This window comes from Dermacentor andersoni, chromosome 3 (assembly GCF_023375885.2).
Source record: "Dermacentor andersoni chromosome 3, qqDerAnde1_hic_scaffold, whole genome shotgun sequence".
In the NCBI taxonomy this organism is placed as follows: Eukaryota; Metazoa; Arthropoda; class Arachnida; order Ixodida; family Ixodidae; genus Dermacentor; species Dermacentor andersoni.
The window spans coordinates 141,905,797-141,931,665 of record NC_092816.1 but is presented as its reverse complement, the minus strand read 5'-3'; the positions used below and the strand labels follow the sequence as shown (position 1 = coordinate 141,931,665).

General features: G+C 44.7%; 1 long non-coding RNA gene across 2 annotated transcripts; it reads left to right on the top strand.

The window, feature by feature from the left end:
- On the top strand, positions 1 to 25,869 carry LOC129383196 (uncharacterized). Of its 2 annotated transcripts, none has more exons than XR_008611091.2 (3): positions 1 to 58; positions 17,153 to 17,245; positions 25,484 to 25,869. It is a non-coding gene; the product is annotated as an uncharacterized lncRNA (long non-coding RNA). The 2 variants fall into 2 exon arrangements; XR_008611090.2 differs by lacking the exon at positions 1 to 58 and adding an exon at positions 12,615 to 12,700.

The following is a 25,869-nucleotide window of genomic DNA, read 5'->3' as shown; positions in this document are numbered from 1 at the left end:
AGATGTCACCGTGAAGGATGCACCTTTAATCGACAATTGCCGAAGAGCTATTACTTTTGTAAGTTCAGCATTCCAGATATGTGTAGGAATCTGTTTCTTCGCTTCCTTACTATACAGAAAAAACCAAGGAATCCATTTGTACATGCATGGATGTACATCACTGAATAACAGTGGTTATGAACAAAAAAAAACAGTTCAGATGCCCTATTTGTTTTGAAGCATGGCAGAAATAGTGCAATGTTTCCGTGTCATTTATCCTACCAAGCCTTCGAATGCTCGAAAAGCCATCACAGCCTCGGCATGTGACAATCTCAACTGAACGTCAATGTGAATAAAAAATAATTAAGATTTGCGTTTTGGCGTGCGCAAGCCACGACCTGAATATGAGGCACGGCGTAGTGGCAGACACCTGATCAATTTTCACCGCCTAGGGTCATTAACATGCACCTAGATCTAAGCGAACGGGTGTTTTTTTTTTGCATTTCGCCACCACCAAGACGCGGCCGTCGTGGCCGGGATTTGATCCCGCGGCCGCGTGCTCAACAGCGCAACTCCAAAGCCACTGGGCCATAACGGCGGGTGTCAATGTGATCTATCTAATAGAAAAACCGGGAGCGAATCACAGTTTAAAGTACGAGAAATGTTGTACACTGGGCCGACAGATGATCGAACACAACTTCGGTACATGGTGATCTAAATGCAACGTCAGTGTGATCTACCCATGGTAACTTATTTACAAGGAACACCGCCACAGTGTACTACTTTAAAGGCTCGTTTAAATCCCTTACACTCAATTCGCAGTAGGGTGGCTAACCGCGTGTATTTTAAAGTAGGCAGACATTAAGCGAGCTCTGTGTCATTCCATTCTTTCTTTTGCCTCAAAGTTTTCCCAGATATGCCGCATGTGTTTGTTCGCTCACCATTATCGATTATTCGAATCGCTTACAGACTGTGTGCAACACAAATGCACAATCATATGTCCCACTGCACTGTCTTCTAGGTTTAAAAATATATTCTCGGGGCAGTACTCCTGTGTAGAATCTATACAACTGTCACCAGGTTGGTGTTGCGCAGTTCCGTTAGCTCCGAACTAATTTACTGCGCTTATCGACATTTCAAGAGCACAGATCCTAGGCGCCCGTTCCTGCGTTTCGTCTCAGCGTCCTCCCTCGGCGTAACCGAGCGAACGAGCACGGAGAAGGATGACAGAGCGAATGCGGAGCGCAGCGGGGGAGTAAAGATGGCGATATCTAAGAGAGCGCGACAGCGAAAGAGGAGGGTATGGCTGCAGCGTGAAAATGAAATCGCAGTGCCGCGCAAGACGGTCTTAGCAGCGGCGATGACCGCTACGATATGGCGCCATTGTTGCCCGCCGTCGTCACGTGGCGAGGCAAAAAGACGTGGCTGCGACTATCTAACTTATGGACAGGTAGCGATAGCAGAGATAAATGTGAGGAATTAATTTATTGCATTAGGAGGGATAAGAATGAGTTGAAATAATCAGGCCAGCTAATATTCGTGCGAGATATGAACGCCTACATTCAAGATATAGACAGATGTACTCATTACAACGGTTCTCTAGTGCTGGATCTGTGCGATGAATGGAACCTTATAGTAATTAAAAGGGAGAATAAGGGTCATGGACAGGTGACATGGCATCGCGGTGATAGGAAGCCATGTATCCATTACACCCGTCTCAGAAACGGTCTACGAACGACTATACCAATTGATGAGATATGAACACGCAAAATATAGCCTGGATAGCGATCATAAACATTTAACCTTATCACTTAGGGCACGTACTAATGCAAAACACGAACCAATAACATAGAATTTTCTATAGATTCTGTAAATAACATAGATAGCAAAAAACACAAAGAAAATGGAGGCGTTTCATACAACAGTCTGGGAATATAGAGAAATGGTAAATGTTTCGCAGAAGGACATAAGAGCGACAAATAAAAAAACTGTTTAATTGGAAAGAGAGACCATGTAAGTGGTGGAACAAGGAAATAAAGCAAGCTATAGAAGAGCGTAAGCAGGCGTCTAGAAATAATCGAGAAGCCAAATATTTGGGATTACACGAAGAAAACGCGCTCCACACTAGAACAAATACCGAGAAACGAAAAGGTGGCGAGTGAACTCGTGCAAGAAAAAATTAAATACACAAGTTAGCGTTGTGTGCATAATAGTTGCTAAACGACAAAGCACGTCAAAAAATATCTGGTGCCATGTAAGACCTTTAGGAGTCCAACTAAAAATTTGCAGACGACTATAGGCAGGCGCTCGTTACCAAATTTTGCCGATTAATACCGTGTACGAATATTACTTAGCATTAAAATATAAGCGTTGTCTCCAAAATAACCAGCTTAGTTTTCTTGAATTACCCTGTCTCAGTCAAAATCTTTCAGAATACTCCTTTCGCAAAAAAGAAATTTGGCACATTCCCTTCTCCCGTACAATATACGGGCAACAGATGCTCCGACATAACCTGCCCACTGTTTTGAATAAATTATTGTCAAGGGGTATATTCCTGAAACATCTTCACTTGTTGACATGAGAAGTGCATTAATTCCCTAATATCTTCTTTTTGAACGCCGCGTTCATGTATTTTTTTTTAGTATCTTGCTGCGATGTATCCTGTGTAATTTTATCTTGCTGCTATGCATTTCTGTTTTTTTTATGCTGTGTTTTTTCTGTTTGTGCTTCGTTCACAAACTCATGCATATACGAGATATTTTTGCCCTTGTTAAATAGCCAGAGTGTTACTATGGCTTTTACACTTTGCGTTTTCACTGTATGCCTTGTACAGGGGGGCTCGGGCGTTCTTCAAGTGATCGTGTTTACTTTTTGCCCGGGCCTACCCGCATCGTTGATTTTTTGGCGATGTAAATAAACTTCAACTTCAAGGGATGAAGAAAATGACCGCTTCGAGGAAGACGATAAATCACGAACACATAGAGGGCTGAGGCACAAAATAAAGCCTCGTTCAGGCTTAAACATATCCAGCATCAACAAGGATTCCTCACAGATCAAAATTTACCATAGAAATGTTTTACCGAAAAAAGCAGAAAATGTCTCGCAACACCTCGGCAGGATACCATGACATCCCAATACAGCTAATGAAAAACCTGGGTTCAAGAGCTGAGACTAATGACATCGAACAAATGGTTACAACAAAGAAAATTCTAATTCGCTGTATAAACCTCACCTTCAAAGATAAAGGTGATCAGAATAGGAGCAGTTATAGTAGCATCGGTGCTACATAGAATGACAATGCATGCCATGAAATTAGAACTCCCGAAATGGGGGGAGAAAATTGCTGCACTGGGGTATGTACAGAATGGGCTCACGCCAGGCAGGCGCTGGGAATATGATTAAATTGTTCCAACTAAGCGCATAAAGATATTAGTAGGTCAGAATAGATCTTTATGGATAGCATTTCTAGATATTAAGGAAGCCTAGGACAATCTAGACAGGGCATTGTTATGGGATATTCTCAAACACGGAGACACAGATAACCATTTCGTCGAACTGCTGAGGGGCGTATCTATAGACAACAGAGTAAGTAAACATTGTATGTGAAGGCCGGCATGGCATATAATTAATAGAAATTTAGCAACCACTGAAGCAAGGATTCCTTCTTCCTCCAACCTTATTCATGCTTTGTGCGAAGGGTGCAGAAAGATCACTGGAAAATAGACAATTAGGATTTGATTTATCATGCACGCGTAGTGGACAAATGGTGCAATAGAAGGTCCCCGCACTGATATATGCAGACCACATAGTCCTACTAGCAGGGAAAGCAAGAAATTTACAGAAAATGGCGAAAATTGTGTCAACGCGACAGCAAATCTGGGCCTTAAATTTAGCAGAGAGAAATCGGGATTCATGATCCTTAATGAAGAAACGAGTAAGTCATACAGCGTGTCAAATGACGGTCAAGCAATATAAGTGCCCCAGTGTATAGACAAAATAAGGAAGGATTTGCTCAAGCACCCACCAAGTCGATGAGGATAGCTATAAGTTCTTATTGGCACGGCATATATTATTTTGTTGTAGCGCAAGCTGAACTACAACGACAAAAGAAAGGTACATTTTACACACACAACGCTAACTTTGAACAATAGATTTATTTTCAGTTCTCGTCGCTATATATACCGTCAATACGTAATACAACACGCTCGGTAAACATGAACAAAAAGACCAAAAAACAGGGAATCACGCCCAGGCACTTTTCTAGCACACAGACTGATAGATGTGTACACGTTCAACACGAACAAAGATAATCGAGCTCTTTTGTGGATAATGAAATGGAAGGCTTACTTACGCATGTGTCACCAAATGTTGACATGTGTCTAGCTTCTATTATCGAGAGCGTCATCTCACTCCTGCTTCTACTCATGACTGTTTCTTTAAATCTGGGTTTGTATTTCCATCTTTGGCAATTGCTTGCAAGAAAGCCTTCAGCAGCCAAGTTGCCTGCTTTGTTGTTCCGTTCTCGTAGCCTATAATTTATGTATCTACCTATTTGACCAATGTAGGATCGTCCCTGCCCGAGATGATATGGGTATACCACACTCACGATGCAATCAATTAATTTTTTTATGTTCCTTTCGCATGTCGTTCCTGTGGCTCTTCCTAGCCTTGTGTTTCTACACACGCTCGCCAATTTATTACGCGCCGAAAGGATAACATTGATGGCGCTGCTTCTAACGATTTTTTTTTAATCTGTAAGAGAACCCATGTCTGTAGGAGATAATAGCAACATTTCTTTTGTTTATGTCAATGCTCGTACCATTCACTTGCGCCGAACTGCTTTTTTGGGCCTTCTTAAGCAATCCTTCTGCCATTGGCACAAGCACATGGCTCGGGTAACCAGCGCCACTTAAAAGTGAGGCTTCCTGTCCGAAGCTATCGTAATGGTATATCCATTAAGAATTTTTTAGAATTGCTTAGATTTTCTTTATCCTCAATATTAATGAAACAACGGCACGCCGTATTCCCAGAAACAGAGAGTGTGCGTAGGTTCTTGCCTAGCCACAGTGCTGAGTAATCTGCTATTTAGCCAAACTGGACAGAGATCTATAACATCGGATTCAGGAATCTAAGGTTGTAAATATGTTTAGATTGTTGACTGCTTAGTTTTTTTTTAATGTACATCCGCTTGCGTTGCAAATCACCGTGGTTTCACTTTTTTCCCTATTCGTGACTGTCTTAAATCACAAGAAGTGACCTTTGAAATGCCATGTGACGGAATGATTGGATTCCCTGACACCAAATTTCTACCCACTGATGACAAAACGGGCTGGTGTTACGAACCTGGCCAAGTAAACCAATTTTACCATCTCATTGCGTGCATACGGAGCTTCTGCAGAGGGGAATTGGGTGGATGTGTCTCCGAGAAGCCCTGAAGAAGTCATTCTAGCCCGCAGTGTACAAATGCTTCGGACAGGAAGCCTCACTTTTAAGCAGCGCTGGTTACCCGAGCCATGTGCTATGTAAATTGCAGAAGGATTGCTTAAGGAAGCACAGAAAAGCAGTTCGGAGCAGGTGAATGGTACAAGCATTGAGATAAACAGAAGAAAGGTTCCTGTCATCTCCTACAGACATGGGTTCCCGAACAGATTAAAAAAGAAGATTGTTGGGAGGAGCGCCATCAACGTTGTTTTTTTTCGGCGCCTAATAAAATGGTGAGCCTGTGTAGAAACACAAGGCCAAAAAGCAATCACAGGTACCGCATACAAAAAGCAAAATATAAAAAGATTTATGTTGATTGCATCGCGGGTGTCGTATACCCCATTCCTCTCGGGTGTGGACGATCCTACATTGATCAAAGAGGTATATGCATAAATGATAGGCTACGAGGACACAACATCAAGGTAAACAATGTGGCTGCTGACCGCTATCTTGTCATCCATTGCCAAAGACGCAAATGCAAACCCAGATTTAAAGAAACGGTCATCAAGAGCAAAAGTAGGCGTGAGATGACGCGCTTGGCAACAGAAGCTAGGCACATATCAACATTTGGTGGCACATGCGTAAGTAAGCCTTCGATCTCATTATCAACAAAAGACCTCGACTGTATTTGTTCGCGTTGAACGTGTACATGTATGTCAGTCTGTGTGTTAACAAGTGCCTGCGCGTGAGTCCCTGTTTTTTTGTTATTTTTTGTTCATGTTTACCGAGGTTTTACACGTGTAGCAGGACGTTTCGATGCCATATATATTGGCGCGAACTGGAAATAAATCTACTGTGGAAAGTAATCGCTGTGTGTGTCAGATGTGACCTTTCAGTTGCACTTCCGATTCAGCTTGCGCTAAAACGAAATAATATACACCCTCCAAGATAACTTGGACATAACATGGAAGCGGAATGCAGTAATAATGGAACATTGGGTACTTCGGGGCCACAATAAATATGAAGTGATGCACGGGCCCTGGAAAGTTGTCATGGTGCCAGCGCTAACATTCGCAAATGCCATTATGTGCTTAAAACGTGGATTTATTGTCTGATTAGAAAGTTAACTAAAGATTGGTGTTCCTTTTGGCTTTGAAAGCCTACGGGAAAACTACAAATGATGTCGTGCAAGGGAGCATGGGTTGGGCCTCGTTTGAACTCAGGGAAGCGCGCGGCAAATTCAGCTTTAAGGAAAGCTTCGGGAACATGGATCAACAGAAATGGGGAGCTAAAGTGCACATGTATCTGCAGCTAAAGATCGTGAACACAGAATGAAGGAAGATTTCAAGATAGTTGGCAGCATAATACTGGATAAATGAATGTGTACATAGACCACCAGGAGGAATCAGAAAGAAACTCAGAGAAACAGCGACAGCACATTGTATGCAAGGAAAGGATACAAAATAGACCACAAAGATTTAGAAGAATGACAAAAAAATAGAAAGGAAAATTTGTCCAATTAGGACTGTTGCCTAAGGACTAAAACATACCGCAGGAGATATTTGGAATGAGGTGAAGCATGTACATGCTGCAGAAAAAATGCGGACAGCACAGGGCACATCCTAATAGAGTGCGAAGGGACTCACCCAGCCAGACCAGTACCCAACGTACACCTTCCAGAAGCGCTTGTGTTTATAACGGACGGAAGCCTCTACCGGTCAGCAGTCGGAATAGGCAAGATACTTTTAGAGTATTGGTGCAAAAAACGCAAAGAAGAGATTAGTATGACCAGATTGTACACCAGCATTGGTAGCGGTACTACGTAGATTGACAAGTTTTGAGGGAAAAAGTAGATTTAAGAGATCTATACAAAAATGCTACAATGAAGAAAATGCATTCTATACCTGATTAAATCAAACAGGCTAGTTTACTATTTGTCACCACCACGTGTAATTGGGGATGCAAATAAATCATCATCATCATTATGATTATCATCATCACCGTGCGGTCACCGATGGCATGCGGCGAGTACGCGCATATGATATCATGTATGGGAACAGTGCTGCATGAGCGGAGGTCAGCCTGCCGTGGCTGCTGTATACCGGGCCCACGCGTCACCCACGCAGTGCCTCTCGAGATCTCCCGATTAGCGAGGCAGTCACGCCACCCTTCTCTAAGTTTACAATGTGGCTAAGGAGTCAGATTGTCCGCGCCGGCGAATATATAGCGAAATGAAAACACATAAAGAGCTGCGCTTACACTTTGCAATTAGGGAGTATCGTAATCATCGTAGCATTTTTTTTCAAGAAGCATTTGTTGTACCCGATGCACACAACGTCGTCTCCACTGCGCTACACATTGCCTGCTCTTTCTTCCAAAATGCCCACACAGGCGCAAGGGAAAACACGGGGAAGGCGGGAGGGGAAAATTCAAGACCATGAGCAAAACGAGAACAAGGTGAAAGCAGGAGCCAACGTTTCGACAAGTGGACTTGTCTTCTTCAAGGCGACATACGCTTTCCTCGCCACAGTATACATAAGTGGGGTTCTTCTAAAGGGGAGAAGATGCAAGGCGGGTGGGTGCGGCAACCAGCGAAAGTGCGTTAGCGTGTCGAATTAAGAATGAAGGAATGCTGTGTGCAAGGCCATGGGCCCGGCCGTCTGTCAATCACGTGTCAACACCCATGTGTCAGCTGGCGTGTCAATGGCGTGTACAGCAGCCCTCTTTTACCTGTTTCGATAGTGGTCGTCGGCTATCGTGTCTCTGAAAGAGATCATAGAAGGAGCAGCAGAAACCGGTGCTCGCAAAGAAAAAAAAAAGTAGGAAAAATGAAAATACCGAAATGGTATAAATAAATAAAAGGAAAACAAATGGAAAGAAGAAGGGGAAAATAAGGAAAAAGAACAAAAAAAAACCGCTATGAAACCAAACTAAGTGTTGTTGCTTATAGCTTGAAATTTAGCATAGCTAATAGATTCTAAAGCTCCCTTTGAAACGTTTATGCCTATTGGTTGCAATGTCTTGAACGTATGGATGAGGTATGATTCTCTGTATTTTCTTACTCGTTCAGAACCGAAGTTTGACGGCAAGATGTAGAGTTTAAGTTCATCAAAGTATGACCTGGTTGGTTGAAATGCTCGGTGACGGTGTTAGGAAGCTTTTTAGCCTTTAGCTTTTTGCGCGGAAACCACTAAAAAGCTTTCAGTGTAGCCCTGATCGCCGCATACAAGACTACTTTCAAATGAGAGCATGTGTGACAAAACGCGAACAACCTGATGGTCGCGGGTGTATGCAACCAACGAAACGTTTACTCCTATAAGTAGCCCTGCCAACTTGGCATCCGAAAAGCGCGCCGAAGTATTGAGAAAGCGTTACAAAGCAAAAGCTGCAAGGAGCGGAGAGGGAGATGCTATCTGCGTAGAGGAGTGTGGTTTCAAAGGAGAAAGAAAAGCTGAAGGAGTGAACAATTATACTAAGAATGAAGTCTTCGCGCTTCTCTTTGATGGCAAAGGCAAGACTGCGCAGGCCTAGAAATAGGAATAACATGGCGTGAGCCGGCAGAACAGCTGTTTTTTTTTTCGATGGCAGCACAACTTTTTCTCATTTTCCTTTGCTGCCCTCTGCCGCACGCCCCGGGAAGCGCTTTGAATTGGTGACAGAGCTTTTTCTGGTGTTGAGTATCCTTCGTGTGTGCGTTTCGTGGATCTCAGTTATTATCAATGCATTCCCCGGAGCAACATATCGTTCCTTGGAGTAATGTGGCCCTCACCGACTACTGGTGAGCAGGCCTGAGTCCGCTATTGTGCTAAACGGGCGGCCGATAAACGCAAGCTGATTTCTATTTGCTGACGCGACTGCCTCGAAATTTGTTGTCGCTGATGTCTTGCTTTTGCACCTCGCTTTTAACGCGACAGCGTTAAGGAGCTCGTGTCGCAGAAAAGCCGGCGCCGTCGCCCTCAGCGGCGTTGGCCATGACGGATAAATCCCGGAAGGCAATTTATAAATAAAAAGAACTTGCAAGATGGGCTGGGTGGGAGTCGAATCAGGGTTTCCGGAGTGTGAGACGGAGACGCTACCACTCAGCCATGAGTTCGATGGTTCAAAGCGCGACAAACGTGCCTCCAGTGAATGCTGTGTTGCCTTAGAAACATGCCGTAGAAAGTTATACTGCGGTGTATATCGGTAATTATGAGCATTTAAATTACAGAAGTCGCAGTTAAACGAGTAGTGAAGAACGTTTCCGCTACCTTTCTTCTGTGCTTGGCGCACACGCAGAGCCATCTTGCGGCAAATACAGAACACCCGATCCTCGCAATGTATGGCGCTGCACCGACAGGTGGCGCGCCACTCGCCCGCTTCTCCTCTATGTCTCGTTTGAGCGCATTGGGGCCGCGCGGGGACCGGTGCGAGGATACCCTAATACCCTTGCGTTTAATAAGTTTTCTCGCTCTCTCCCCTTCCAACTTCCAGCGTGCGTCACTCGAACCCTCGTGTTTAGGCGACGCGGCTCCTCTTTCCGCTCACAGGGCAATTCCTAGGTGCAGCGTCCGATGCGGGGCGCCTCTGACGTGATCGCTGCGCCGCAGCGCGTCTGGTGGGAAAGCGTGCCTTGCGATGTGTGCCGTGCTGATGGCGAGGAGTCATGCGTCTGCGTGGTGCTCCTGGAACAAATAATTAGAAAAACGTTGTGCTGTGGACTTAGAAGTGTTGTATATGAAACTATGTCTTTGTTTAACTCCAGAGCATGCCGAGCGAATGAGTGGGCGGTGCGAACGGGGTGCGATAACGCTATCGCGTTCCACTCTTGAAGGCGAAGCTTAAGCACCCTCCAATTTTTTGTATACCTTTTACACATTCTTTAGACATTTTGCATATTACAGCGAATGCGTCTATGTTTAGTATTACGGCATTTTTTCGCCTTTATCACATACACAGAAAACGCAGTGGGCCGATGTCTGCGGCAGTGCACGTCCACTAGCAATGGCTCATGCCCCCGTAAGGCAAAGGCGTGAAGCAACTTAATCCTACTTTGGCTGCACCTTGTATGCACGCTGCTCTTCAGGAGTCCTCCTTATACGTGGCCTTGCATTAGCCCTGTCAGATCACAAATCAGTTGCTACAGGAGAACTCTTAACATAGGCGTTATGACGGACTCCTGAACGGTGCAGTCGGCACTCTCCGAGAGATCGAGCATGCACAATGTGATACAGCCACTTCGCATCGAATGTAGTTCAAGTTTGTTGTGCACACCTCCGGTCGCGTAGCACAAATCAAAACAAGACCGCTTATGCATGCTGCATATAGACGAGGCGTCCGGATAGACGTTAACTGTGTTCCAGTTTAACTACGCGCCGTGACCAATGCGTTCAACAAGAAGATTGGATTAAGTGGCAGACGCATAGAATTTCCCGTCGTTCAAGGGAGTGCGTCCGTTACTTCAACGGTCCGAGTCAATCAACTACCGTACACGCGTCATGAATGGATTTAACTGTGGTCAAAACATTCCTCATATAAGAATAGAAAACATCAATGTGTATCATAGCGACCACAAAGCATCACTCATTTCGAATAAACAAAATAAAGCTTTCGTAAACTGCATCGAAACGCACTCTAAAAACAGTTGCACTCTTTGGGGTGTATTGACCCCAAAGAGTGGCAAACATATATGTTTGCCACACAATAGTAATCGTCATCTGTCTTGCTTGCGTTTCCTTTCTTGAAAACGCTGCGCACATTACTTTCCTCTCGAGAATGCTTTCATGCTGATAGCGCGCATGTCGTTCCTGACTTGGAAGTACCCGGCATGCAGCAATAAAGGACGTAAATGCGGGCAAGACAGACTATGATTATTTTTCCGTGGCAAATGTACACCCCAAAGGGTGCAACTGTTTTTAGAGTGCGTGTGTCATATAACACTCTGAAGAGCCATGTGCACAATGAGCGCCGATCATGGTATTGGTGTATGACAAGTTGCCTTATATTCGACGCAACATGTCTAACGTTTCGTTGACCAACCACCTAAACGGGAGTAAATTTGTGGTGATTTTTTTTTCAAGTATTCGAGCGCAGCCTTCCTCTTCGGATTTGCCAAAGTGGTGCATTTGTTTAGATCGGCATCTACAGCCAGAGATCGTTGTTAGCTCCAAATATTGTGTAAATGGCGCATCGCTGATATGAAATAATGAATTAATGAAATAATGTAACAAAACATACACTTATGTGCATATGGGATGCGTTGTTCTACCTTGAGACGAGTTAGTATGAGAGGCCGAACCACTTAATCAACGGCAACTGTGATCCACACATGTATTAAGGGCTGTCAGTACTGATTCTCACTTTTCATTACCTTCATCGTACCTACAGTTCGCTCGTGTCATAACGTACTATTAGAGAAAAGAGTGTTCTGTGTAAGCGCTTCTTTACAGGCCGTGTAATTCTCATGCGAATGCGCAGATGCCGTCGACGACAACATCCTTAACTGGGTGAGCTGATCGTTTATGTTGCTATAGTGAGTGCCCTGCCTCTTGTTTCCCGTTTGACGCAGACGTGATCAGTGTTTCTCTAGGATTAAGGAACGTGTCAGCATGGTAACACGTAAAGATCCACCCATCTACGTAGCGAACGTGACTGGCAGTTATCGAGAACGGTGGTGTATAGAAGTTGGCACATCGCTGTGTAGCCGCTTGCAGCTTATTCTGTACGCGCCGTGCGAGGTAAGGAGTAGTTGATATCAAATCGTTATAGGGCTACAAATGAACTATCAAAGCAGTATAAAAGCCCCGGCCACTTTCTGTTTTCAACTAGAGTCGCACTCTTACGCTACACATGTTTTCGTCATCGCACCACCGTAGAGCTCCCAGTGAAGTTCCGATGCGATACATAGCACGAGTGCTTGCTGCAGTGCGTGTGCGTACGCCTTTATTTTTTTTCCGAGGGACTTTCCCCAATCTCTGGCCGTGCGGCTTCGTGTGTGTCTGCCCGCGTGTCCTTTCCAAACGACCTGCGACTAATGCGCGCCTTCAAGAAGGCGGGTCATCTCACGTCTTTGTACCGGCGACGTTATGCGACTGTGTTCGTGTTGTGCAGTCATCTGGCCGCGTCGATGAACGCTCTCGCTAATCTCAGTGATGTGCGATTCCACCGAAATTACGGGAAATCGCAAAAAGCCAGTGCAACTTTGACAAGTTTGTGTGAGTGCGACGAGCACACAAGGACGATCAGTGTTGGCGGGCCGCCATGTGCCCTGTATCGGGCGTGCGCAGCTGGGCTTGCTGCACAGCTGTGAACCGGTGTCAATTCGGTAGGTAGATTTTTCTGTCTGATAAGCTAAGCTCAATAAATGCTTACTTTCTGGCACTGCATTACTCTGAGCCAGCAGATAAGGTATCTCTGTAATCTAAACATATGAACGTGTACCAATGCGCAAACGCGAATTGACTTTTTTTGTGCAAATTATATCTATAACGTGAGGCGTAGTTCTCTTTCTGTTTGATCCAGTGGCGTTATGGCTGGTCACATTTTTTACTTGCGAGGCCAGGTGTCCCATTCGTCGAAATTTCATGCGCGAATTTTCATTAGCGGTCGCGTACCGCTAGTAATCACGGGTAGCGTTCTAACCATGAAATTGCCCTTTTTAATATCGCCTTCGTTGACTTTGAGAGATGCATTCATTGCATTTCGTAGTTGAGCTTTGTGGAACGAGGATATTGTTTCGAATACTGATCTGGTGTGTTACTCACTTTCCTCTGTAGTGTGCAGATTTTCGTATGTTTCTCGCTAACGCCAGTCGATCAATGCGTCGAGTTGACTAGAATTCAAAACCAAATTTAGGGCGAAGCTTGCTTAACGCGCGAAAAAATATTTAGCTCCAACGACACAGCTGCTCCAGAGTGTCGGTTCACACTACAAGCAAAATGTCCCACTATATTGCGCTAGAAGCAAAATCTGCCTTAGTAGCTCTCGCAGGTGAGCAGTGCAATCGTTACTTGTATAAGGCGCAAAGTTCTATGCTCGTGACGAATTTCAACGGTGCGATATCTCACGTACAGCGTAGCAGTTTGAAGTGTTATTGCACACTAAGAAAAAAATTGTGGTTTTCAGTACTTGTGTTCTTTCATAATGTTGCCAAAAGCAGCGCGACACAGCTAAAATACTACAAGAAAACCATAAGAAACCAGCAACAAGACGGAAATTTTGCTTTTCTAAAACTATGTTACATTGATTTCCAACTATGCTGCGTGAACTGCCTCCAAATCAAACTTTTCAAAGACCTTTGTCAAGAGCTCATGTTTTTCAAAGTATGAACCATCTAGAATTTTTGTTTATTGTCAACTAACTGGATTTTTTTTTCTAACGCAACCAAAGGAATCCGAGCCTCTTGCTCTTCAGTGCAACCACTGAGTGAACCACAGCGGTGATAAGCAAAATACGGCTGGAAATCGTTGTACATCGCATTGCCCAAAAATAATAGGCTTATGATGAAGCAGGCGAAAAGAAAGTTGAAGCTTTGCCAGCACACAAGTGGAGTATGGCTCGGAAAGAGACAAGTATATACAAAATTCTTCCCATGCAGATGACAATACAGCACGAGCGCACTCTCTAATATCTTCGCAGGTACGCACACATTCGAGAGCCCGCTTACTCATGTGTGCAAATCTGCACAGATGAGTTACTTCCACTCTTCAGAAATCACTCAAGAGTGGGAAGTAACTGAGTTGAGTTTATTGAAAGTAGACGCAAGTGCAGCTGAGTGTCGGTGAGTGTAAGGAACATATATATCAATGCCCCCGAGTTCCAGCGAGCAACATGGTCCGATTAGTTACTACCTGTAACAATGAAGAAATATGACTGTTAAAGGAACCATAAGTACAAGCAGACGGAATTGATTTCGAAGATGTCAAGTATATGTGAAATGAGCGTGTGCTTAACATGGAAAAGGCAGCCGAGCGTATTTGGCTCGCTTTAGAAGCCTGCTGAGGAGATAACGTCTGTTCGTCTTTATAGTCAAGCCTTGAAACGTAGGCACTCATTGGATTCAGTTTAAGTAAGGACATACTTTGTTCTTCTTAATCGCAGGGAAATTTAAAATACAATACTGTAATGCCAAAGGTCGGAAACACTTCCATGTTCAAGTTCAGCTGTATTGATCAATGGTATCACTTTTACAAATAATTGTATATAAATTCAATACTACACAGGGAGCCACAAAGTTAGAAATTGTCAAGGGAGCTCCCATACATGCCGTTCACAATCTCCTATGAGGCATGCGCATGTCAGGTGTGTGATGTGGAATGTTTTGGTTTCTGTAGTTAATCATAGCCACCGAGTTTTATCAGAACGTGAGCTTAAAGGAAGGAAGTAGAAAGATACGAAGACAGGTAGGTTATTCAGTACAAATACAAGCGACTTACTCTGTGCTGCAGAAAGATAATAAAGCAAATGAAAAGAAAAAGTAGAGCTAAGATTTAGAAAAAAAAGCAAAAGAATGGATGTACATCAATGCGATTCAGCGCTCTACAGCAACAGCCTATATGCCAAGTAGCAGGGGAGTTGCGCATGGTCTGGACAAAAGTTCTGTGCCCAAGCAAGGTGCAATTAAGCGCAGTCGGGATTGGTTTTCTAGCCACACTACAATGAGCGCAGTCACATAAGACATCTCGGATTGTTATTTCGCAGCATCAGAAGCTTACGGTTAACGTTTCGACGTGTTTTGTGCAAGATCACGTTTATATTGGTGTTGAAAAGGTATTGAACAAAACATAGCCCTAGCATGACCGAGGTGACACCATTTCTGGCATTGTCTAAGATGAAGTGGAATTTCTTTTTCCTTCCAGGTACGGTGATCGCCTAGACGCCCAGGAGTCGTCAGTACAAAGAATTATGGACATATACGAAGGCTATCTAATACGCTTGTGTTGACGAAGCAATTAGTTGGCGACATCTATTGCTCTCCAACCAAGAAGGCGTAAAATTTAGCGCAATATTGGAAGGAAAATTGTTGTAATATTACGGGTTTCCGAGCTCACTCTTTTTTTAGAACAAAAGAATGAAGGTGCGCATAGAAAAAATACACTGGGCGGTAGCCCCTTTCTTGTGCCTTTAATTTTGTTGCTAACCTAAGTGGCACTTTTTTTCTTTACTAGCAAAGATAACTCGTTACGTGTACTAGAGCGTGAGATAACACGTCTAGCTTGGGGGAATTCGTGATACTGTCTTGTTTGCAGAGCACAAAAGTGACACCAGTGGCGGAAGTCACACACGCATATGATAGACTGAAGCGCCACCTGCCTGCAGTCAACGTACCGGATGCTTGAAAGCGACACGAATGTCTCAGCAATGCGTCGCACAACCACGATGGCAGAGCCGCTGGCACACCCGTCAACCATGTAGAGTGATAGTGTAGGTGCGGCCGTCTACCGGTAAAATGCTGCATGTTTCCTTGGCGACACCCATTACAGAGACAAGCTAACGAAGCCTTCGGTTTACAGGAGCCGTCTGCATGAGGGCAAAAGTAACTGCAAGAAGCGCACGTATATACGTTTGGACAGTTTAGTTCTCGAGAGAACATCTAGTGACCCTCAGATTGGAGCGCTTCTACGGTCTGTAGGGGTACGTTTCATGTTTTTCGTGACGGCCATGGTACGGTGACGCCAACGCCCTCGTCATACGGCTTCTTCGGTGCTCCTACGCCGGCTGCATCGCTGGTCGTTCCTCGACTGTCATTCGATACCTACTACGCTGCTACACCTAGACGGCGCATGAAACCCACTGTGAGAGTCGTGCTTAGATTATAGTCTAAAAATCTTTTTGTGGGATGCAAAATTCGGGAAGTCAATGCAAAAAATTTGTGAAAAGCGAAATCATATAATTCGCAGAAATGCGATGGTATCAGTGCCTATTCGAGATATTCCCGCGATTCAACGCGGTTAGATCAAGTTTGTCGAGCGATAGCAGGGTTTTACTTGGTTTGGGAAATGACACAGACTCTGCTCGGGGCGGCACCATAAGCGTGCGAATTAACCTTCAGGCTGCGCCTCGCTTCAACGAAAACTAAGCGTCAAGAGCACAGCGCATACGAAGCTACCAGCACTCGGCGCACTTTTTACACATCGTGGATCGATTAGAAGACGGGGCCCGCACGACCACGCACTTTGCCCACATCGCAGATCGCTTTCAACATATGGGCGGCCACGCGGCGTACGCAGCAGCCGGAGGTAGTGGCAAGCAAAGTTCCAGTTTGACTTTGGCTGAGCTGGAAGGTACGATGTACGGAACCAGCTATTTTCAGGGATTGTACGTTGAGTAGTAGAGCTCTCGCTGTAAAACTGAAATTGATGAACGGGTTTTGGGAGGAGTACAAGGTGCAATGTAGTTTTCCAGGTGTTATCTACGCACATGTCTTGGGAGGAGTTTAAGATGCGCATGCGTCGGAGGTTATGTGCGGCAATGTCAATTCCAATAAAGTACAGTTGGAAGTCCAACATTCGTCCGTGTCTAACGCCTTTTCCTTGTGTGCGCGTCCTTTGTGTTTCGCTCGTACCCGCTTTTTCAAATGTTTAGTTATTTTTGCGGTAACACGCTCAGCACGGATTTGATGAAATAGTGGCAAACAAGCAATTCCGATCAGGTTCGGATCCCGCAACTGCGTTCGATAAACATGAACTTTATGGGGCGCTTTGTACAATGCCACTAAAATCAACTGGGGGAATTTGGTTCCGAATGTTTTCTTTTGTTTTCCTTTTTTTGTATGCAGATGGTACGTGGGAAGTACGTTTCCAGCTGCGTGTATCTCTGTGAAGGACTGCCATTCCTGTCTGCTATGGAATACGACGGGACGCCATGTGTAGTAAGTACCTACGTTATAGCGACACATCTGAGGCGCTGACATCCCAGCTGCGCTAGCGCTGCAACAGGATGTCGTCCTTATAGGCAACTGGCCTTAGGCCGCTGTTGTAAGAACTGCCAGGCAATGATGAGCATCACGTCACATTCCTAAGGCTCAACTAAGAGATAAAGAACGCAATTTACGAAACTAAACTTGGTGAGCATCTATAGATGTATAGCCAACCGACTCCAGGTAATCCTACATCATCTTAGAGTCGAAGTCACCACGAAAGCAGGTAATACGACTTGCCCGAAGCTTTCATGTGCAATGCTCATTCTTCACATAAGGTGGTCTATTGAGCGGTGCACCTGACTACCAATAGTACTTTATGTCGTGCAATGGCTTCTTTATGTAGCCCTTCAACAACGCACTACTCATTGTATTCGTGTGCTAATGACGCCGCTCAGCCATAAGATAGCATGTTCACATGAGAGTTTTAATGACGTTTTCATATGCAAAGCCAAACAAAACTTCCTAATTTCCAAAAGAAACAAGTTACAAATATGCTACTCTGATTTAGTTTGTTCGAGCATTAAAACAGATATAGAATTATGAGCCACGACTAATCTCGTTACGCAAATTATTAAACAGTACTGTGAAAGTCATGAAGTGGCTTCCGCTTCGAGCTATATGTGCTGCAAGGTTAGGGGAACTAGATGGCTTACAGGCCATCATGTGAGAGTAGCGCTGCCTGCAATCTCAAATGTCCTGGCACGGTTCCTACATGGGAACGGTCAGCTCTTTGAAGACTCACGATCTGCAGGACTTCATTAAAGTTTTGCCATACCATACGATACTATTCACAAACTCTAAGGTTTCACCTCTGATGGTAGTTGTATGCCTTGTAATTCCGTTTTATGCAGACTGTCTTACAATCCAAGAACAACCAAAATAAACCAATATACACGTGCCAACCCATATCTTAATTACACATAATCAAGCGTTGTTCCAATTGGGAAGTAAAAGAAAGGAACAGTTGCTTATTTGGACCGTTTATTATGCGCAATAGTCAAAAAGAGCGCAGAGATTATGCGTCACTGTGAGCTGAGACTTAAACAATTTAGATTATGGAGTTTTATGTGCGAAGACCACAACCTGATTATGAGGCACGCCGTAGTGGGAGACTCCTTATTGAATTTGACCACATGTGGTTCGTTAACGTGCACCTAAATCTAAGTACACGGTTTTTTTTTTTTTTCGCAATTCGCCCCCATCGAAATGCAGCTGCGATGGCCGGGATTTCTTTACGCGACCTCTTGCTTAGCAGCGCAACACCAAAAGCCACTACGCAACCATGGCTGGTAGCTCAGACTTCAGAAAGAAAAGTTAAATTTTCGCCACGTGTAACTTTTGGAGAAAAAGTGCACGCAACTATTTTCAAGCTTGATGATTTGTTTTGAGTAGCGGAAAACTGAGACATCCTGAAAACGAAACTGACTTTCTAAATTTTGCCTCCTGAACACTACTCATACGTTCTCTAGCAGCTTCCTGAACATCGTGTCAGTCATCCGCTTTATCTTAACGCCCCCAATTTCCCTCGACGTGGCCTGCTCCGCCATGCAAGAAACTTATTTCGATAGATCTTATGTATCGTAGGCATCTCGCATCCTGAACGGATGTATAGACAGAGACGCGTTTCACGCACTAAATACGCGGGCTACGGCAGCTACAAAACAGAATCAAAAGTTATATCTCCTGCTCTAACCTAATAAACTGCAAGGCATTTTTGCCAATAGTGTCATCTTGCACGTATCTTTATTCAGAACATAATCTTTCCGAATGGTTAACAGCTTGCCGGACCATTAAATAACACTCTAAATGTACGTGTACCTGTTTAAAGCAGGATTATCCGCTCTGGGAATGTGCTGCTTCCCTTTTACCGTTACCAGTGAACATGCCAGAAAACCTAAAGGAGGACCCAGTGTCTCTAAGTGTTCGTTTCGTTTATTCAGCCTCTTAAAACCCTATTTCCCGCTTTTCACGAAACATAAGCGTATGATCCGCATACGTGCTTGAGGTTTGCATGCGTTTGCAAACGTTTGCGTTTGCAAACGCATTTTTCAACTCGTTCTCCCTTCTCTTTCACTTTCGTCTTTGCAATCAACGTTCCTGGTGGAAAGGACGAATATACCTGTTAAGCGACGACTTCGGCTACCGGCCATAGAAAGGCTTTCTTTAAAGGATTTCTGAAAGAAAAGATTGCCTAATTTTTAGTTCTTTACCAGGTAGTCGCCAGCCCCGGAAATACGCAGCGAAGTCTCAATTATTAGAGAGCACGTCAATATTTAGTTATATCGCCTTTTATTGCGACCCGTTCAAAACGCGCGCCAAGAGCAACGCACCTTTGTGTTGAAAAAGGGACTAATGCCATCCATAAAGTCTTGTGGCGATGTACTAGTAACTGATTCCACTGACGCTAAACACAGAATATGGCCGTGCTGCTAAGGCCTTAGTCTATTCACCACTCGACAAGGCAAGGGGGAAGAGTGAGTTCCCATGCGTTCTTAGGAGAAGTGAGCAATTGGACGCGCGAATTTGGTAGCTATTGGTTATACGAGAATTGTACGAGAGCGTACTGCCCTTCCCAACTGTCTCACAGGCCCTTACTTGGTTTATTAGACCATGTGACCCACTGACCACCACCTCCCGTTTTCATGACTTGATAAGTTCTTTTGTTTAACCCTAAAGCCGCGTTGTGTTTAACGCATGTTTTGAACGGGTCGCATAAAAGTGGCAGTAATTATTTATTTGTAGTGCTCTTACGTAAGTGATACACTCTACCGCAATTACTTAGTTGACACCTACTCACAAAGGCATGACTAAAACGCTCGGTGAAATGTTTTCGTTGCCCTGCTCCTTCTAGACAAGTTAGTCTACAAGAAAGCCCATACCGCAAGCGTTTGTGCTTTTCACCTCGAAACTTCTTTTGAAAGTAATCGTTCCCTTTTGTCAAGCTATTGTCCGAACCTAACCAGGGATAGGAAGTAAGTTCAAGTAAAGGGCAAGCAGAGTGCATCTAATACATCAAGCCAAATACAGAAGTTTTGGAACCCTGACTTCCACCAATAACATTACCCATTTGTCTTCGTCCAAACACCGCAGGGCGCGAGGCACCAATACCATGCAATTATTAACATTACCCAATCTACATCCCCGTTTACCCCCAATGCTCCAGCAAAAGCGTACGGAATGTCTCATTATTAGGACAACGTTTAGACACAATAATTTTTAGAGAGAAGGAAGGCGCTTAATTGGGCTGTTGAAACAACCTTTTGCGTCATCGAGCGTGCATGCGCCGTTGGTTTCGTAAATTTCAATTCTGGAGATTAGAATAAGGCCAAATTGAAATAACTATATTGAATAGCGATCCATTTCTAAAGAATAGAGCACCAGGAGCAAAGGGATGCCTGGGAACAAGAAAGACCCGCGCACGATGACCGCAGTACGGTGTCACTAGGGGACGCTCCAGAGCCGATGCCTGCGGCTCCTGACGAGTGCTGTAATATTTCATCATGCAGCACCAGCGTAGGCGTCATAGCCGCTGAAAAGCAAGACAAAAACAAAAAATGAGAAGAAAGAAAAAAGGTGCAAAAAAGTGGACAACTACAGACGTCCTACTCAAAGGCTTGGAAGAAACGCTAGTAAGAAGAGCACAACAAGCACGACCGCACCAGTGTCGAATCTGTGTACTGCGGCCGGAATTTCGCAGGTGTGCAAGGTGTTTCAGATGATCCTGGATGCCCCGAGTAGCCTGTAGCTTTCACCACAGCGATCGCCACGACCCCAGTAATTACTGACGGCTAACGTTTCTACCACGCTCCCTGACCTGCAACACGCTGCGCACGCATGTAAGTAACGACAAGAAAGAAGTTAACAGAAAGCCTAACAACATGTGCACAGGCCATACGCTCGCACATTGCACCCACAACTTTATCATTACTCTTGTGATATGAGGCCCGAAACGAGTAAAACAGCACACTGTAAGATGATTTATTCCCTAAAATGTGAGACAGGGTGTAAATGTGTATATAAGGCACATCCTTAGGCTGTGACTGACAGACAGATTTACGTGCTTTTTAACATTTAGGGTGTAAATTATTTTACAGTGCAGGCCGGTACAATGCTCGCTTTCTTGGTTGGAAGTAATTCAATGACGATCAAGTCTCTTGTCTCCTCAGTGTGAGCCAGCCTCGCTATAGCAACGAGGTTTTCTCCAACCTCACTCATGACGGAATTATCAGGTGATCAGGGTCTGCGGCATGAGCCAGCCCGCCGACGATGATCTGTGCCAGCACAGCTTTGAATCAACGAAAAGAGCAATATGCAGGAAAACCCGGCGTATGGGGAGGCCCTCTCGAGAAAAATCATGCCTAGGACTACCGAATTGTCATGCAAAATATGTTTCTCGAGGGACAAACGACAAGGAGAGCACAATCATTGAAATGTTGTCTCCGTAGCGCCACATCGAGGTCCCTAATTGGAACAATGCCAGGGGCAAGCTGAAAATGAATGAATATAAGGTAGGTATCTTTTTTCAAAAACTCTTCAATCAGGACTGTCACATGATCTACTACTATGCGACTCGTGCTTCTGACTCTGGGGGGACCAGGTTGTGCTGTAATGTTATTCTTGAAGCGTGCCATTGTCAAACAGCTTCGCGCGATAGCATAAAGCGTTATGCTGATGCATGCTGATCTAGAGAATCAGCCTCCTGAGGCGGCGGGGGTTGAAGGGGCGCGTTAGCCTGAACTGAAAACTTGACTGAAGAATATTTGCGCAGTAAAAGAGCGGAAGTTGAAGTGGTCGGCGCTAGAAGGTGGCAACCAAGGCCGTAGTAATGCACAGTATCTAAGTAGCCGGATATATATATATATATATATATATATATATATTGACAGTTGACGATGCCTCTTGCCTGAGGGTATGGGCAGGGAGCGAACGCGTAGTAACGTGATCAAGCACGCGCCGGCAGCGACAGGGTGGGGGGGTGTCCTCGGCTACGTCCCTGCCCTGACTGAGCGCTATATTTTGGAGGTAATCTCTCCAAGGTAAGTACAATGCCCGAGCCAATAGATCTACGAACCATATTGTGTGCAGTTATCTCTTCACGATCGCCAATAATGCTGCGCCTTTCTATCAAAACTTACTTTTCTTTTTCTTTTTTTTTAGCTGAGGGTGACTATCTGCACCTGTTTACACAGTGGTCTTTTTTTTTTTTGTGGATGCCAGTTGCAGGGCACTAAGAGCGGTTAGTACGAGATTTACGGCGCCACGCGACGCAAAACAGACGAATATCGGACTCCGCGAGCCAAGTCGATCAGCACCGCTCGTGCTCAAGCTCCTAACCGTGCTATTTTGGCGAGACCACCTTCAAGTTTGCTTACAACTGCTTACTGACAAGATCCTATCCCCCAGGAATGCTCTGGCAAGATGTGAAATTCGCTTTATTGTTGAAACATTGAACCCCCCAAATAAGAAACATGCAGATTTAAAAAAAAAAATCCTTTTCGTTGCAAGTACAACTTCGCTATATCGAGGTACGACTCTTCATAAAAAATAAACGAAGACGACCCGCGGGGCTTGACTTTCTGTTACTGGCAACCTTGCTATCGGTCCCGTACATTTCAGTCACACACACACACACACACACACACACACACACACACACACACCCACACACACACACACACACACACACACACACACACACACACACACACACACACACACACACACACACACACACATATAGATATATATGTGTGTGTGTGTGTGTGTATATATATATATGTATATATATATATATTATATAGGTGGCATAAGTGTAGTTTATCGCTTTGTATCTGAAAATGACGTATTTGCAAACGCCATCTGTCCCACTGTTTATTAATGTACCCGCTGTTTTTTAGGTCTATTGGAACGCATTTTGTTCGCCTATTTTCTTCGTTTATCACATAAACATATTTTCATCCGGTCGATATGCAGCTGTATATAAACTGCACTTATGTCAAACATTGTCTACTGATGAAGGCCGGACTCTGGCCGAAACATCAATAAATCGTTTCATACGCACTTCGACTTCACTGTATACAGGGTGTTCTTTTAGTTGCACCAAATTTTTAAAATTACAAAAATATAAATCACAGTGATGTTATGTTTATCATTCGGGTGTAAATATTGGCGACCTCTAGATACTTGCGTGCGTAATGAGGGAAGTTAGTGTAATTAACTTTCTAATTATCAACAATAGGTGGTTACAACAAATGAGTACTTTGGGGCCCCTGCTCGACCTTACGTATCCCAATGATAAAACTTTGAATAGCGGATTTCATGTGGGAGCTACGCGAAATATTTTTTCCCCTTGGCAGGCTCCTTGAAGCCGAAACTGGCTGCAAAAGAGCGTCTGTGTCGTCAATGTCGCCGCCCCCCTTGCCTTTCGTCACGTTTCCGAGGTCACCGCCAGTCTGGCCCGTGAGCAGCTTGCGTTCTCTCTTTGCTGTCTGCGGCGTTGGCCTAGCGCTTCAATGCATGCAGTCCGCCAAATTTACGTCGTCATTCCATTGGTCGCCACTTGTCCATTTCTACTGAGGAAATACCGTTTCAGGGGCCTATATATATATATATATATATATATATATATATATATATATATATATATATATATATATATATATGTGTGTGTGTGTGTGTGTGTGTGTGTGTGTGTGTGTGTGTGTGTGTGTGTGTGTGTGTGTGAGTGTGTGTGTGTGGAACTTAAATCCACCCGACCGCGTCAGGAATACGGAAACGAAAAAAGTAATCAAGGCGATCTGTATTGCCTCTTTATTACTATGACGTTGTCTACGAAAATCTAGACTTAGAGCAGTCCTCGCGGGCCCTCGCGGTCTTGGATCCCTCCTGCTAAGAGGCACCTTCGCCATCGATCTCTTTCCCAGGACTTCATCGGCCTCTGAGCCACCAAGGCATGGTGGCATACAGGCTTCATGACCGTAGATCTTACATCAATGAGCGGCGTGCCTGCCACATGGTCCGCAGAGGCCCCCCAAAACCCCTCCAGTGGCAAGCCAAGCATGCTGACAACTATAATGTGCACCATCTCGCTGTTGTCTCAGGCACACGACAACGTTGTCTCGGTAAGGTCAGGTTTTCCGCCTGCAGCCCTACCATCACCGGCTGTCTTGGAAATACGGCATTCCCATGGAGCCAATGCATTCGGTGTTTTCCATGCCTGACCACATCACGAGCAATCGCGTGCTTCAGAGGGGTGACTTCGCATTGCCGCCAACGTATTGGACGAATACGAAGGCATCAGGCACCGGTTCTAGCCTGAATAGAGTGTGCTTTGACAGCTGCATTAGGCCGGCTAACCTATGCCTGAGGTAAGTCCGTCCAGTACTGTTTCGCGGAGGATGGCATGGTGCCTCGACGCGGCAGCCGTGTCCAGCAAAGTTTCGGCACTACAGTTCAAAGACTGCCTTGCTGTAGGCACAAGTTGCAGGCTAGGTTTTTGCCGTAGCTGGTCTCATACTCCAATACGACACTCCACCTTCACTGCCAAAAGCCGAGACCATGTCCTATAAACAGCAGTCGGCAACTTCACCCCCGAGCTCGCCATCGCTCGGTAGCATGAAGAGACTGCTCCCCATGCGACGCCGTCGGCTCCCCCCAAGCCAGTGGTAAGCGTACCGCCGACCATCGCCTCCGCTTCGACTCATCGCCCGGAAGTCTCTGGGCACACGCTTTCCGAAAGCTCTGTTCAACCCAGAATGACGGCTACGAAAAGCGAAATTTAAGAACACGAGTGACGCCCGTCTTTCGTACTGGATATTTCGGGCTGGTCATCCTTCCTCATTGTTGCGGCTTCTGAAAAACCATCTGTCGACAAAGTGAAGTAAACCAGGTGGTTGGGTGGGCTGCCTTCTGCATCTTTGTTACAGGTTATATACATAACAACATTTCTACATAAATCGCAACTTCAGAATATTGTTAGATTATAAATTCTATGTATACCCCTCAGGAATGAGGTCAGTTTGGACGTTAGAGCTTGTTTTACATATTCGGTGTGTTTTCATACCCTCGTCTTTCTTGAGTCATTCTAGCTATCCCTATTTCGTGATGTCTTTTCCGACTGATACCAATTTAATATTTTTGCTGCTAAATTACATGTTTTCTACTTTTCCTTCTTTCTTTTTGTTGCAGAAGCTTGTAGATGGAGACACAACTCCAGGTTTCTGCAAGGACGGCAAATGCGAGCTGGTCGAAGCTGCAGAACCTGTGCAATAAGTCCTGTGGTATCTCCATGAACTTTTTGAAGCTTCAAGTTGCAGACAACTTCAGCGGCCTCTCGTTTTCGATAATTTAATTCTAAGTTAGGCAGAAGAATTTAACAATATCCACTGCAACACTCGAATAAATGCTCCAACTGTATGTTTGTGGTGGTCATATTTGAGGAACTATTGGATCGGGACATTTGAAAATTGAAAGAACGTAACCCTAAGAGAATAACTTTCTATTATTAAGCAGAGGGCAGAGTAACGTGAATCGTATTAAATGGGCCGTCTCTACGAATATACCTCTACTTGTAG